Raw genomic sequence first — 15,484 nt, 5'->3', positions numbered from 1 at the left:
AAAAGGTTGCTGTGAGGATAAAATGGAAAAGGAAGGCAACTATGTAAGCTGCCACATGGAAAAGAGAGAAAGAGAGAGAAATGCAAGGGGGGAAAAGGTCGCATAGCGATGCATGCATGTATACACCTGGGGGGCAGTGACACCCACCCCATGTTTTTCTGGTGTCAGCTCCAAGCAGTGGTCCTGCCGAAGCGCCTTCCTCTGTGGCTTGCCCTTTGCCACCTCTCATTTGCTGCTCCCTAGCTGAAGGTAATGAGCCAAATGCTTTATCTGGTTTCCTCCACTCCCTTCTTTCACTGGCATTGTGAGGCTTGGAACAATAACAGGATGCAGGGATGCAGGATGGGAAAAGGGCAGACACACAGCTGGGAAACTTTGGAGACTGGGAAGCTGAACACTTCCCTGTACTGGTTAATGAAGTGAAGTAGCAGTTTTCGTTCTCTTCTGTATATTAATTTTACTTTACCCAGCTGGGCCTTGGAAAGCATTCGTTGGGTGTGGTTGATGGAATCACCTTTCTTTAGGATAACGTAACGCCCAAGCCAGGTAAGAAACACAGGAGGCGGGGAGGAGGTTGTTTGTGGGACTCTTGACTCCAATTTTAGGGAACCAAGGCTCCCTTTAAGACATCCTGAATCCAAAATGTGCGTTTGTAAGGTGTTTTTGTTGATATCGCTGTTTGTGCTCAAGTTACATGACTTGGAGGGGAGTATCTGAACTTACTGTATGCTGCTTCCAGACTGGAAAATGTTGAAGATTATTTGTGCGGTTTTTAAAGAACTTCAGATCACATTCTACACCAAGACACTAATCTGCTGCCAACAACACTTAAAATGGGAATGGAAAATATATACCGTTCTCCAGTGTGTACCCAGAGAACCTTATTGAAGGGTTAATTGTTAGTGACAGTCTGGGTTGTCACTGAACTGTGAGTTGCTGAAATTATCATGTCTGAACCCAGCAAAGATAACTCACAACGGTGAACAAGTCCCAGTTCACAATCCAGAAAGAAACCATGGGTTCTCTTCATGGGTTGTTCATGGTTAGCAAGTCATGCTTTGTTAGCACAGCTGAGTTCAGACAACATAGTAACCCCTGATCCCACAAGGACTCCTAGTTCAACAGCAACAACACACTCAGCCCCAGAGCGTGGATTATCTGGTGGGCTGAACCCAGTCAGTGAACCTTCCTATTAAGGGTATGAACAAATAGCCAGCGTGGGATGCAGGTATGAGTTGTTTCAAGACCATGATGTGGGCAGAGGGAAGATTTGTTTTATTCTACTTATTTATTGTAAGCCATCTTGAGACATTTGTAGGGGACAGGATAGAAAAGCTTTGAATGAGTGAATGAATGAATGAATGAATGAATAAAATTTCATCCCAGTTGAAGCCTCCTCCCATGCCTGCCATTCACAATGGCATGGAAGTTTCCATTGGCATCAATGGGCTTTCTTCCCACTGTAAATAGAAAGTGCAGGCGATTCTCATTGGCATCACAACAACACAAAAGGTGAAGGCCTCTACTTGGCCCAATCCTGTTCAGGGGGCACAGGGACTATTTCTTACACAGTCAATTATGTGACGCGTACTATGGCAGAGAGGTCATGTTGCTATCAAATGTGCTACAAAGAGATTACAGGCATTCCCGGCTATTAACTTTCAGTTAAAAGCCACCAAGGAACATTAGGAAGGGTTGTCAGTGGGAAGCACAACCTCTTTAGCACTTAGTAACTGCAATACCTGCTAATTAGAAAGTAAGTTTGGGTGACTATTGGCCAACCCTATCCATTGTCTCCAGGAGAACGTTTTCCTGTGTATAAACACTATGCTATTGATCCTTGGCTGCATAAGGTCTTGATTTTGGCTGGTCATCTGGCTGGTCAACCACAAAATTTCCTAAAGATGCAAATTAGAAATGAATCGATGCTTCTAGTGGCACTTGGAATTTTATTTGCCAGTTTGGGGAAGGGATGCTGTGAGTACACACATTGCCTCCTTCTATTTGGCAGCATGATGCACAACTTCTGCATAATGGAAAAAAGAGTGTGTTGGGGGAGAGAATTGGAAAAGGCCAAATGCTGGTAAGCGAGCTGAAATGATAGGCAGAAATAGGAGCTTTTGATTGCCACTTTTCTCCTCTTTGCAATGGCCAGTGCCAGATGGTAACTAAAAAAATATCCTGATAGGTAAAAGTGTGGGCTGTACCTCCTGGCTGAGCTTATGAAGTTACTCTGAGCAGAAATAAGCCATCAAGCAATCATTCCATTGAGTATTAATAAAGAACACAGACTAGAATACTGATAACTGTTTATCTAATCCAAAAAACAAATCACTAATTTGAAAGCAGGCTTTGGAATTTGTTGGTGGTATTCTGGGACACGACAGAAGGCATGCCATGCGCTCACAGCCTAACTTTTCTCATGGGGGTGGGGGGGTTGAACCTTGGGGAAAGATTGCCTAGAGCACATTGGAGGAAAAGTTGAAAACAGCTGTAATTACAGGGTGACTCATTCCATCACCCTAAAAGAGTATATGCATCGAAAAAAGAGGGCATAGATTTGTGTATTCCACCTGATGCACATCAGTGCAAATTTAGAAGCAAGGAGTGTATTATCAGTGGGAAGATAATGCTGTGTCTGCACTAAAAGCTGGTGGGCGGCCCCAAGGGCCTCGCTGCTCCTCCATCTGGTGCCTCTTCATCTTTAAACTAGGCTTGGATCCAACCGCTGTTCCAGTGGAGGATGCCTTTGAATACAGGAAGGCTGCCCCCTGCAAAGAAGGGCACATTTTAATTAATTTTAATTGTGGGTTTCAAAAGCCCAAGCAAACCAAAAGCAAATACAGAACAAAAATAAAGTGTTGCAGTTTTCTTGAAAGGAATTTGAGTAACTACAATGAATATATATATACAATGTACCTTTATATATTTTAAATATAGCAAAATCTAGGCCTGTGCTGTGAGATTGTTATGCACAGAGGTCAATAAAGTGAACTGAGATATCCCTGTATTTGTGTATTTGTAAATTATACCTCAGAACTACCCATTCAAAAGCATCATCAAGTTCTCAATCCTTTATGTTCTCAAAGGTGGCTATTTGTTCTTCAAATAGTGTATTATTTGTCTTTTAACTATTGAAAAGGGCATGGAGAATCTGTTGTGCGTGTCTTGTATGAAATAGGACATATGACTACCCTATAAACGGCCAAATACAAAAGAAAGCAGAGGAGGAGAGGGAAATTCAACAAATGAAGCTTCTGCTATTCCCTTGTCTACCCAAATATTAAAGGGACAGAAGCCCTGCTTCCTTCAGCATCAGGCTTCCTGACTCTACAGGATGACATGAAAGGCGTGATTAAGGGGAAACTTTCACTGAAATAGTTAATGTACTGAAGAGCTTTGCCAAACTGAACAGCCATGCCTCATATCCTGCTTTTGTTGAAGCAAATGGTGTAACCAAAAAACAGGATATATGTAGAAGGAGTTGTATAGTTTTAACCTTTAAAGACATTTTGATTGATATGCATTGCATTGCATGAAGACTGCATATTATTCAAAGATGGGTGGAGAGAGAAAGCCTCTCTTCTCCTCTCAACAAAAGAAAACACCAATATTTCCAAGTACAGTTGCAACTGTATTGTAGTTCCCTTCTTCAAGGTTAGAAGGAGAGGTTGTTATTATTTGAATGCTTGTTTGCATATTGAAATTCTGGATAGTGCGTTCTCAAAAGCAAAGTACCTGCCCTGTGGAGGCTGGAAGGGGGAACTATTTGGGGGAAATGATTTTCATTTAGGATTTTTGCAGCATAAGGAATTCGGCCAGGAGCCACATGAATAGCAGTTCAGTTGACCAAAACATCACAGTGAATGCATAAGTCTTCCACAAAATTCTGTGTCAGTCAGCTGCTTTTTTTGACTTGAAGAACAGGGACTTGATGAAAGGGGCCATGAAGGCACCTGGAAATGTTTCTCAGCTGAGGAATAGAAGGTGCCTCTCACCTACAGTGGCCGAGCTGGCATGTGTGGGCATGGTGGTGGAGTGAACTCTCCCAGATCAAGAAGAACTTTTTTTTTTAAGAAATTTTATTAAAATTTTAAACTAATACTAAAAACATCAGTCATCACATACATTGGACTTACTGGGTCAACCCCCTGCTACATATTTTTTAACATTCTATAATCATATTCAAATCAGTTTATAATAACTCAAAAACATCTCTAAATCTACACCAAGTCCCATTTCTCCAGCCAATTATAGAAAAAATCCCAAGTTTGATAGAAGTCAGTGTCTTCTTTCTCCTTCAGTGATAAAGTCAATCTATCCATTTCTGCGCAGTCCAGAATCTTCCTTAAAATCAGTTCATCAGTGGGTAGTTCCTCACTTTTCCAGTATTGAGCAAATGCAATTCTCGCCGCTGTGATTAAGTGTAACATCAAATACATTTCCTGTCTGTTAATATCTTCCGGTATGATGCCTAACAAGAAAACTTCTGGTTTAAAAGCAAAGGGTTTTTGTAGTATTTCCTCCATCCATTTATGTATTTTAATCCAATACTTTTTCACATTATCACAAGTCCACCACATATGATAAAAAGTACCCACTTTATGTTTACATTTCCAACACCTATTTGACATATTTGGAAACATCTTAGCTAATCAACTTGGCAACAAATACCATCTATAGAACATTTTATATAAATTGTTCAGGTCAAGAAGAACTTAAGTGCTTGTCTTGGCTTGAAATGTTGTTGGGACTTGCATTTCAAAGATCAGAAATTCCAGCTGGGTGCCCACGATGGCTCACATCAATTACGAGTGGAGCAGGACCAGTGTCGAGGGTAAGCCTCAGCAGAAGCACACTGACAAGAGCACCCTGAAGTCGTTCCTCCTCTCCATCATTACAGCCTGATTCTCATCCTTGCCCAGATAAAGGGGTGACGAGATGTCTGCTTGCTCACTGGTTCTCTGCCTGTCATGCAAGCAAACAGGAGCAATTATGGAAAAGAGGAGGCGGGGCAAGAGCAGCTGATGATAATGCTAATAAGGAGGTGCACTCAGTGAGGGAAAAGGATCATTTACGGTGTCTTCCCTAAGGATCCACAAACCTAGAAGTGGTACTGGATCTGAGTGTTCATCTTCAACTTAGATATAGATCAGTCCAAGAGGGTGGATGAACAATCCAACATTTATGAATTGGACCATATCATCTCCCCAGATCCATACTGGTTCAATTAAGCCAAGGTAGTTCCCAATTTTGTGACAAACTGGTGTAGTTAACTCCAAGTCATTCCAATTACCACCTGGAGAAGTTATTATTCTTGGCACACATCCAGCCATCCACCTCTGTTTTATTCCTTGGTTCCATTTGTTTGTTTGTTTCTTCTTTAAGTGTCTCCATTAATGAGCGCTGGGGAAGATGTGAATAATTCAGGCAGGATCAAGTCCAAACAAAACAAAACAAAAAGTGAAGAAAATTTCTTTCTTCTACCTTGTCTAGAAGATGATTGGATGTATTGTTACTTGCAAGAAAAGATTCATCTTTTGGGTGTTTACAATGCTCACCATCCTGCAGGCTTGTTCATCAAAAAGAAGAATTATCTTAGCTGTTCAGGAAACTGTTTCACAAGATTCATTTTACTTCTCCATCAGTATCTGTCACCTTGTAGTTTTGTAGATGTTCCCAACAGGAAAAGACTGAAACTGACACTTAAGTGGTTGATCAACTTCCAACTTATTATTATTATTATTATTATTATTATTATTATTATTATTACCATTATTCTTCTTTATGTCCTATGTGAAGCACATCGGGCTGCAAGGATCTTCCAAGGTGCACCCACAGGAACCCTTTCTTTGCCTTTCCATTCAAGGTTGATACTTGGGTCATTTTGGAATGTTTGACGCCAGGTCTGTTTTGGTCTTCTCCTCTGACTATCTAGTGGTATCCAATTAATAGCAGGATGACCTTAGCAGAATGTTGTTTATTCGTGCAAAGCACATGTCCAGCAAAATACATTCTTTGTTCAGTTATCAGTTATTATTAACATTATTATACTGAAATTATAATTGCCTTGTTTCCCTCTTGTGAGGAATCCCAGGCAGCTTACAAGGTCCTCCTCTCCATTTTATCCTCAGAGCAGCCCTGTGAGGCGGGTTAGGCTGATGGCCCAAAGTCACCCAAGGACTCATGGCTCACTGGGGACCAGGACTTGGATCTCCCAAGCCCCCAGGCCAAGACTCTGTGCACCAACCACAGTGGCTTTCTTAACATATTGAGTCAACAAGAGAGCTCATATGTTAGTAAGTTAGCATGACTTACTTTCTTCCATTCTCTTTTAGCAACATGGTAAATCATTGGTAAGGTCAAACAATGTTCCAGGCTCTGGGAAGTTTGAAGAAAATGTTAGCCACAATTAATTCTAGCAACAATTCTTACTCATCAGTGACCCCTGCAAACAGGGAAGTCTGCAGAAGTGCAGCTTAACCCCATATGAAGGTTAGACGGTGGACATATACGTGGAATTCTTTTTACCTTTCAGTGCTGTAAAACTTTCACTTAAGAAACACTTCCATATTCACTAAAACATCTTAAACACAATACTGCATTGTAATAATGATAATAATGCAGTAATAATAAAGTAACTACAGGCACTGAAGAGAATCTGTATGTATATCTGTACGTGTGTAGGTATACAGTACTGAAAAAAAATTGTAACTTGCCTCTTATGCCTGTCTTAATGCATGCTTGAGCTACATTGCCTGTCCATCTTTAATTTTAATGTAAGCCCAATAGAAAATAACTTGGATCTTTAAAACTGAATCTCCACTCCCTCTGTATCTTCCGCTGTTCTCTGATAATGGCTGCTAGGGCAACAGAGTCCAGTGCCTGCTTATTACATTCAAAACACTTTAATCCAAGGTGAATTAGTCTCAATGGGTCTGTGTACAGGGGCAGAGCTGGTGAGCATTTGTTGAGCTTCCAGTTGCTGATGGAACACAAGGCCTATGTGGAAGAGGGGGCAAATGTGTTGCCTGAGGTGTTGAAGAGCTCATTGGAGAAAGTGCAAACATTTTGTCTAAGGAAATGGGTTTCTGTGACTATCTCTAGGGAACTATGCAGCCACTGATGATTCATTGCCAAATGTGTTGCGTGGTTTTCCAGCGATATTCACAGCTTTTCACTAGGATACTCATATAGGGTTTATGGCAGTCTGTGCATTTTTAAGTATGGATTCTTCATAACCCTGACATTCATAACCTGGAGACTACCTGTATAAAGATCAGAGATACAATTTCACCCATGTGTTTCTGCTCCCAAAAGTAAAAAACGATGTATTTGTTTTTCCTTTCCATTTTGCAGTCCCATTAAATTGGTTAAGAGGGTCAGCCACAAAGAAATCAACCTTTGTAGCTATCACCTTCCAATTCTCTCAGGTCAAATGCACATTGCTTTTTAAGACAGGAATGGCCTTAGGTCAGGCTATGTAATGTTTTCCAAACAGACATATTTTTCTGGTTCTTTACACAGTGAGACTCTTCACAGTCAGTAGAACTTGGGATTGTTAGGGGTGTGGATAAAACTCTTTGAATACTCCTTTGACTATAGATTCATAGGCTTTGTGGAACATCTGCCCTAATCTGTTGGGTGCAAGAAAGGCAGGGCACTCCCATTGAATGGCAGTTGAGTCTCTGCCGGGCAGATCTCAATGCCACCCCACCCCAGCTAGTTGGTTCCTTTGCCAAATGACCATCAAGATCTTCCTCCTAGCGTTTGACCAAATGCACTTTCCTGCAACTTAAGCCCTCTGGAGTGGCAGATAAGAAGTCATAAGAATGCAGGAAGAGACATGTTGGATCAGACCAATGGTCCACCCAGTCCAGCACTGGCTGCCAGCTGCCCACAGGAAACCCTCAAGCATGAATGGAACAGTCCTGTCATGCCTGTGTCCTCGCATATTATGTACATAGCCAAATGGCTGTGATACTGGGCGAAGCCCACAGCCATCAGGCCCAGCAGCCAGTCAAAGTTTTCTCCTCCATTGGCTTGTCCAGTCACCTTCTAAAGCAGGGGTCTCAAACTCGCAGCCCGCAGACCAATTGCTGGGCCAGGCGGGGCACGGGGGAGGGGCCCTGCGGCCTTCAAAGCGCTGGCGGCACTCAGGCCGGCTTCTGGATGAGTGGCCCACCACCACCGCGGTGGTGGAATACTTGATGTGGCCCAGCCTCACCCAGACTCTACTTCCAGCGGCCCCCAGTAAGTTGAGTTTGAGACCCCTGTTCTAAAGCCATCCAAATTGGTGGCCATTACTACATCTTGTGAAAGTGAATTCCACAGTTTAATTATGTGCCATGTAAAGAAGTATTTCCTTTCATCTATTTGGAATCTCCACCAATCACCACCCTGCACTCCAGTATCATAACAGAGGGAGAAAAATGGCTCCCTATCCACTTTCTCCAGACTGTGTACATCTTTTGCACACCTTTACCATGTTGTCTCCTTCTCATCTTTTTTCTCAATTTAATTATCCCTGATGTTGCATTCTTTACTCATGTGGAAGTTATTGCAACCCCTTGAAAAATTCAGTTTTCCAACTCTACAGTATCTTTTTTTCATTTGCAGTGACCAGAACTGTACTTTGGACACTAAGTGCAATCACACCACAGTATAATACTGCCCATTTCATTTTCAGTTCCTTTTCTAACTTGGAGTTTTCCTTTTTCTCAGCAGTCACACACTGGGTTAACATTTTTATTGAGCTGTTCATCACAATCCCAAGATTTTTTAGGGATTGGGGGGGGGGGTGTTTGTTTTTGTTGTTGTTTTTAGTTGCAGCCACTGCAAGCTCATCTCACCCGTTTATGCTTAAAGTGGGGGGGGGGGGGTTGCCCAAACATGCATTGCCTTATTCATACTTGCTTACATTCAGTGGCATTCACCATTTTGATGCCCGTTCTCCCAGCCTGTAATGATTCTTTTGGAGCCCCTCACAATCCCATTTTGTTGTAACCACCCTAAATAATTTGGTGCCATAGTAAACATGGCTATTTCACTGGTTACTCCTAATTCCAGACCAGTTTTGAATGGTCCAACTGGTCCAACTGCCTTGCTAGCTGATTTTCTGTTTCTGGCATATTTAAATAATTATTTATGGTTGGCCTTGATATTGTTAGCATTATGCTTCACAAAATACTTCTTTGTCTTAATTATTCTTGTCTTGCATCCCTTTTGTGCAAGCTGGTTCTCCCTGCTGTTCTACTCATTTGGAAAGGGCTTCCATATTCTGGAGGAAGCCTTCTCTTCTATGACAGCTTCTTTGACACTGTTCATTAGCCATGCTGGTGACCTCTTGGACTTGGCACTACCTTTCATAACCTGTGGTATGCATTTTACCTGAGTGTCTTGCTACTGTGGTTTTGAGTAATCTCCAAGTGTTTTAAACAGATGTTCACCTTTGACTTCTTCTTTCAATTCCCTCATTTTACAGACCCTCCATCTTTTGAAGTCAAATGTTACTGTGATAGATTCCTTAGCAATTTTCCATGAAAATATATTTGCTCTGATACCATGGGAGATATCATGGGAGTTGGTCAACAACATTTACAACTTGTACTGTATTGTGGTGGTCAGTAGCATCACCCATAATGCTTCTGTGGAATAGTCTGCTCCTTTAAGTTTCCTAGTCTGCGCAACACTGTGGCTTTTTGATGTAACGCCTCCTGCAGGACGCCCTTCCTGGTCCTACCAGCAGAGCCTCTATCCACAGTCATCCACGTCTCAGTGGGTTTCTCCATTCTGCCTCACTTTTGCTAAGCCTTTGTATCTAGGATCTCCTTTAAAACCAGGAGCTAGTGCTCTTCCAGTGGTGTGGAGGCTTCTAGCATTTGCATGGAAATGCAGAGTGGCCCTCCCCAGACATGTCCAGTCTGTGCACTTGGGCATCTTTGACCGGCTTTCATGTTTCACCATATGCCCAATGCCTAATTCTTCCCTTTCTATATTGGAGCAGCCAGATATCTTTTTGTTCCCATCCCCTCAGGAGGATTTAATCCAAAATTGGTCCTGTCAGCCTTCCTCAAACAGGGCTCAGTTTAAAAGCTGCTCTGCCACCTTCTTCATATTTTGCACCAACATCCTGTATTCATTTTGCTTCCAGTGGATCCCATCTCTGTTATCGATGGCCAGTGTTCCCAAAATTTTACCCAGTGCCTGACAAATCTGCACTGCTGCTTTCTCTACCACTGTCTAATGCACACATCAAAACTTCCCAGCTTGCCTCTCTTGCTGGCCCTGCACATGGACATGGCGTTGTTCACCAGCACTAACGATGTCACTCGGGGCAGTGCTGTCTTTCTGCCTTCGTAGCTGGTTTTTATTCCTGTTATTGGGCTTGTTTACCTGGAAAACTGAGTTGTTTTCTCAGAGAAGGAGGAGAATTTCTTTATAGTTATTTTTGTATCCACAAAAGAATTTAACTCTTTCCCTGATGCAGTCTTGTGGAAAATCCCTCCATTCTTTGGGATGGAGGGAACCACTATTGGAACCACATAATCTTGCAACATATATGGGATGTAACCAAAGCTTCCCTCCATAAACATTAAGTTGGGTCTGGGGGAGAAGCCAAGTTCTTCCCCCAAAGAACATCTCCAGACCAGTAGTACTGGTACTCAGATTATATAACTATATTGTTTCCCCCAAAAAATCATAAACAAAGCAATCCATTCTTCAGGTCTGCCCATTTATTTATTTTCCTGTAACAAAAGCAAGAAACAGCTGGTCACATCCTTTTCTCTTTTACACCTTCCCAGGTCATTTTCTTGAACTCATAGGAAATGGAAAGGACAGTAACAGAAATCAGTACTATCTATCTATTGTCTCTGCCTTGCACTAGGAAGAAAGAGGCCATCTTCAGATGTCCCAAGGCATCTATAGGCCTCGCCAGGTTTTCTCATTCTTCAGGCATCTGGTTCTTCTGCCATCTGCAGGAAGTCAGCCATCTGGTCATCTCTTTATATTTCCTCACTTCCCAGACAGCTCACATCACAGAAGTGTTCGAAGAACACAGAACTTTAATTGCACTCAAGTGCACGTAAGCAAGCTTATGACCAAGACCTGCAGCCCACCCTACTTCCTCCTGAAAAGCCTTTGCATACAAAGCAGTGCTTCAAGCATGACACACCAAACAACTTTTCCATTTGCCTAAATATGTCATTGGATCATAGAGCTAGAAGGAACCTCAGAGGTCATCCAGTCCAACCCCCTGCTCAGTGCAAGGTTTGCAAATACACCGCCTCTGACAGACAACCACCCAGCCTCTATTTAAACGCCTCTCCAAAGGAGAGCCCACTCCCTCCTGAAATAGTCTCTTCCACCATCAAACAGCTCTTTCCCTTAGGAAGGTTCTCCAAAGCTTGAACAAAATCTGTTTCCTGATCATTTCCACCCACTACTTTTGTTTGCTTGCTTGTTTGTTTGTTTTTAAATTTATAGGACACTGAATAACCCAACAGTACTCTCTAAGCAGCAAATAATAAAATAGAGGCCAACATTATAATTCCAAGTTGGGGATGTGGTAAAAAATTGATGGTTTTATAGTGAGCTCTTACAATCAGTTGGTAAAATCAGGTCTCAGAATACCTGTGAAAGAGAACTGTGTTTTCCTGGTGCCAAAATGAAAGTAGTGATGGAGCTAGGTGGATCTCCCTAGGAGCCCATTCCAAAGGTGGGGGCAGTCACCAAGAAGGCTCTTCTTCTAGGCACCATCCCTTTTATTTCCTTTAGGGATGGCCCTTTCAGAAGGATCTCATGCCCAGATCTCAATGGGAGGGGAGGTATATATAGGAAAAGGTAACCAGGTCCCAAGCCTTTTAGGGTTTTATATGTTAAAACAAGCACTTTAAATTGGACCCAGGCTTCAACCGGCAACCAGTGTGATTTATATAGGTGTCATATGGGCTCACTAACTCGACACCAGATGTGCAGCCCTATTTTGGACCAGGAAGTCTCTGGACCATCTTCAAAGACTGTCCTACATTGCATGCATTACAGTAATCCAGCTGAGAGGTTACCAGTGGTCAGGCTCTGTCTACCCAGATAAGACTGCAGTTGTTGTATTCACTGCAGCTGGAAAAAGGCACTCCTGGTCACAGAATCCACCTGGGACTCCAGGGAAAGTTTTGGCTCCAAGGAGCACTCCCAAGCTGCAGACCCTGTCCTTTAGGGGAAGTTCAACCCCGTTGAAGACTGGGCAATGGCCATTTAATCTAGCAAACAGATCATCAACCAACAACACTTCTGTCTTGTCTGGACTGAGTTTCAGTTTATTGGCCCTCGTCCAGTCCATTATCAAACTTAGACACAGGATCAGCATGGAGACTGCCTCACCTGGATTTCAACTGAGTGTCATCAGCATATTGCTGACATCTCAGCCCAAACCTCCTGATGACCTCTCCCAGTGGTTTCATGTAGCTGTTGAAAAGCATGGGAGACAGCTTAGAGCATGGGTCCTCAAACTACAGCCCACAGGCCGGATCCGGCCCACCATGCCCATTTATCCAGCCCGCCTCAGAGGTTTTGGACTCACTTGGAGAAAATGATCTCTGAGTGGCGAGTCCAAAAGCTCTGAGCCAGCGCAGACATTCTTTAAAACTGAGCAGAGTGAGAGCCGGCACATGCCCAAATTGCAACAGCTCAACTGAGCGTGCGCCAGCTCTCCCCCCGCCCCTTCCCCATTGCATGCATGTACAGAGCAGGAACACGGAGCAGGAAACAGAAGAGAGGCAGGCGGAAGAGAAAGAGAGACAAAGATGAAGATGAAGAAAGGATTGAACATAACAAAAATATAACTTTGTAAATCTATTTTTAATTGTGCGAGCCCGGGGGTGGCCGGGCCCGCACCCGCACCCCCCACCACTGCCACTGCCTTGCCGTTCCGTGCCTGCCATCGCGTCGTTGGCCCACACCCACTGCCACCACCTTTTATTTATTTATTTATTTATATTGCGATTTATATCCTGCCTTTTTCCTACAAAGGGCTCAAGGCAGCTTACATCGTTCTCCTCCTCCATCTTATCCCCACAACAACAACCCTGTGAGGTGGGTTGGGCTGAGAGTCTGTGACTGGCCCAAAGTCACCCAGTTGGCTCCATGGCCAAGCGGGGACTCGAACCCAGATCATCCGAGTCCCAGTTCCACGCTCTTAACCACTACACCACACTGGCTCTCAACTGGCCACCTGTTGAAAAAGTTTGAGGAACCCTGATTTAGAGTGTACTTGCCATGAGGCAGAACCACTCTCTCCCAGCACTACCTTCTGGACATGTTCAGTCAGGAGAGATCAGAACAACTGCAAAATAGTGCCTCCAACTCCAATCCAGCCAACCTGTACAAAACAACGCCATGTCAATGGTGTCGAAAGCCAATAGTCTAAATCTCGCCATGAGGTTATCCAACCATGACTCAGTCCGGGGACCAGTTACCCCCTCCACATCAGGACCACTCCTGCCCCATCAAAAAGACCAGATCGAGAGAGTGACCTTTCGCATGTGTTGGGCTGATGACATACTGAAACAGTCCCATGATTGTCATGGCAGCCATGAAGTCCTGAGCCACCCCAGATAAGGCGTTGCTGTGGTTGTTCCTTTTTATTTTTAAAAAGAATACAGTTTACTGCAGCTGTGAACTCACACACAGCACAGGACAGGACAAAGATATCTTCTGTGCCAAAGTGAGCTCAAAGTGGGTGGAACTGGAAAACAATTGAATCTCAAAAGCAGCCCAAGACATACAAACCTTTGGCTATTACTCTCAACAGCCTCTAATCCAAATGGTAAATGCTGCATCTTTGGTGAGTTCACTCCCAAAAGGATGATGCAGGCCAAGAAATCCTATTAAGCACAGGCTCTATTAATTAAATGAATTTTAAAAACAGCTTATTGGTTCTGTTGAAACAATAAAATGATCATAGACATATGGAAAGCATGACAATTTTTTTTATTCAATATAGTTGTCTACAGTAATAGAAACACAGAAACATAGAAACAGAGCAAGTCAGAAGGGGTCTCCCGGGCCATCTAGTCTGACCTCCGGCACCAGCCGGCTCTGCTCACGACATGCCCACCATGTGGACGTCCAGCCTCTCCTTGAACACCCACACCGATGGTGCCTCAACAACCTCTCGTGGAAGCCCATTCCACACCCTCAGGGTCCTGACTGTCAGGAAGTGCTTCCTGGCACCCAAATGGAAACTTGGCTCCCTGGGCTTCGCTCTGTTGGAGCGCGTCCTGCATTCCTCTGCAGGGGAGAACAGGTCTCTACCCATCGCCATGTGACATTCCCTCACATACCTGTATGTTGCCAACAGATCCCCTCTGAGTCTCCTCTTCTCCAGGCTGAAGAGACCCAGTTCCCTCAGTCTTGCCTCATACGGCATCCCCTGCAAACCGGCCACCAACTTTGTGGCTCTACGCTGCACTGACTCCAACCTGGCTATATCCTTTCTGTAATGAGGGGCCCAAAACTGAACACAATACTCCAGTTGCAGGTGCAGCAGAGTCGTGCAGAGTGGTAGTAATACCTCTCCTGATCTAGAAGCCATAATTCTGGCTATGCAACCAAGGGTGGCATTTGCCCTCTTGACCACCGCATCACACTGCTGACTCATGTTTAGCCTGCAGTCGACCAGCACCCCGAGGTCCCTTTCACAAGTGCTGCTCTCCAGCCACTTGTCACCTAACCTGTACTTATGACACCTATTCCTATGCCCCAAGTGCAAGACCTTGCACTTATCCACATTGAACGCCATCCTGTTGTCTCCTGCCCACTTCCATAGTCTGTCCAGATCCTTTTGGATCTGGAGTACCTGCTCCTCAGTTGTGGCCACTGCTCCAGTTTTAGTGTCGTCTGCGAATTTGATCAGCAGACTGTTCACCCCTTCTTCCATGTCATTTATGAAAAGATTAAACAGGATTGGCCCCAGGACAGAGCCCTGGGAGACCCGCTTGTCACTGGCTGCCATCCCGATGATTCCCTGCTGATGGTTATCTTCTGCTTTCGGTCAGTCAACCATGCCCTAATCCACCAGACAGTGCTTTGGTGTATCCCAAAACTCCTCAGTTTCTCCACCAGGATATCATGGGGTACTTTGTCAAGGGCCTTGCTGAAATCCAGGTATACCACATCCACTGCATCCCCTCCATCTAGCCATCTCGAAACCTTGTCATAGAATTCCACAAGGTTTGTCTGGCAGGACTTGTTTTTGCGGAAGCCATGTTGTGTGGCTGTCAGCCTCCCTTCCCTATCTAGCATCACTAGATCTCTCTCTATTATGAGCCTTTCCATTGTTTTTCCTACAATGGACATAAGGCTAACCAGTCTATAATTCCTCATGTCCTTTCTACTACCCTTTTTGAAAATTGGGACCACTGATGCCACCCTCCAGTCCTCTGGAACTTCACCTATTCTCCACGAGGTCTCAAAAAATGCCTTT

The 15,484-nt window shown here is 43.9% G+C and overlaps 1 protein-coding gene across 1 annotated transcript in view; it reads left to right on the top strand.

The window, feature by feature from the left end:
- The first annotated feature begins 352 nt into the window (after positions 1–352).
- The window catches only part of CDH5 (cadherin 5), a 46,698-nt gene continuing 31,566 nt past the window's right edge, over positions 353–15,484 (top strand). The window contains exon 1 of the mRNA XM_044434086.1: positions 353–546. The gene's annotated coding sequence lies outside the window, so the exon portion shown is untranslated. The remainder of the gene's footprint in view (positions 547–15,484) is intronic.

The sequence above is a fragment of the Varanus komodoensis genome, unplaced genomic scaffold (genome assembly GCF_004798865.1).
Source record: "Varanus komodoensis strain SLA01 unplaced genomic scaffold, ASM479886v1 scaffold27, whole genome shotgun sequence".
Taxonomy (NCBI): domain Eukaryota; kingdom Metazoa; phylum Chordata; class Lepidosauria; order Squamata; family Varanidae; genus Varanus; species Varanus komodoensis.
Note: the sequence above shows the minus strand (reverse complement) of the source record. Positions and strands in the feature narration are given on the sequence as shown.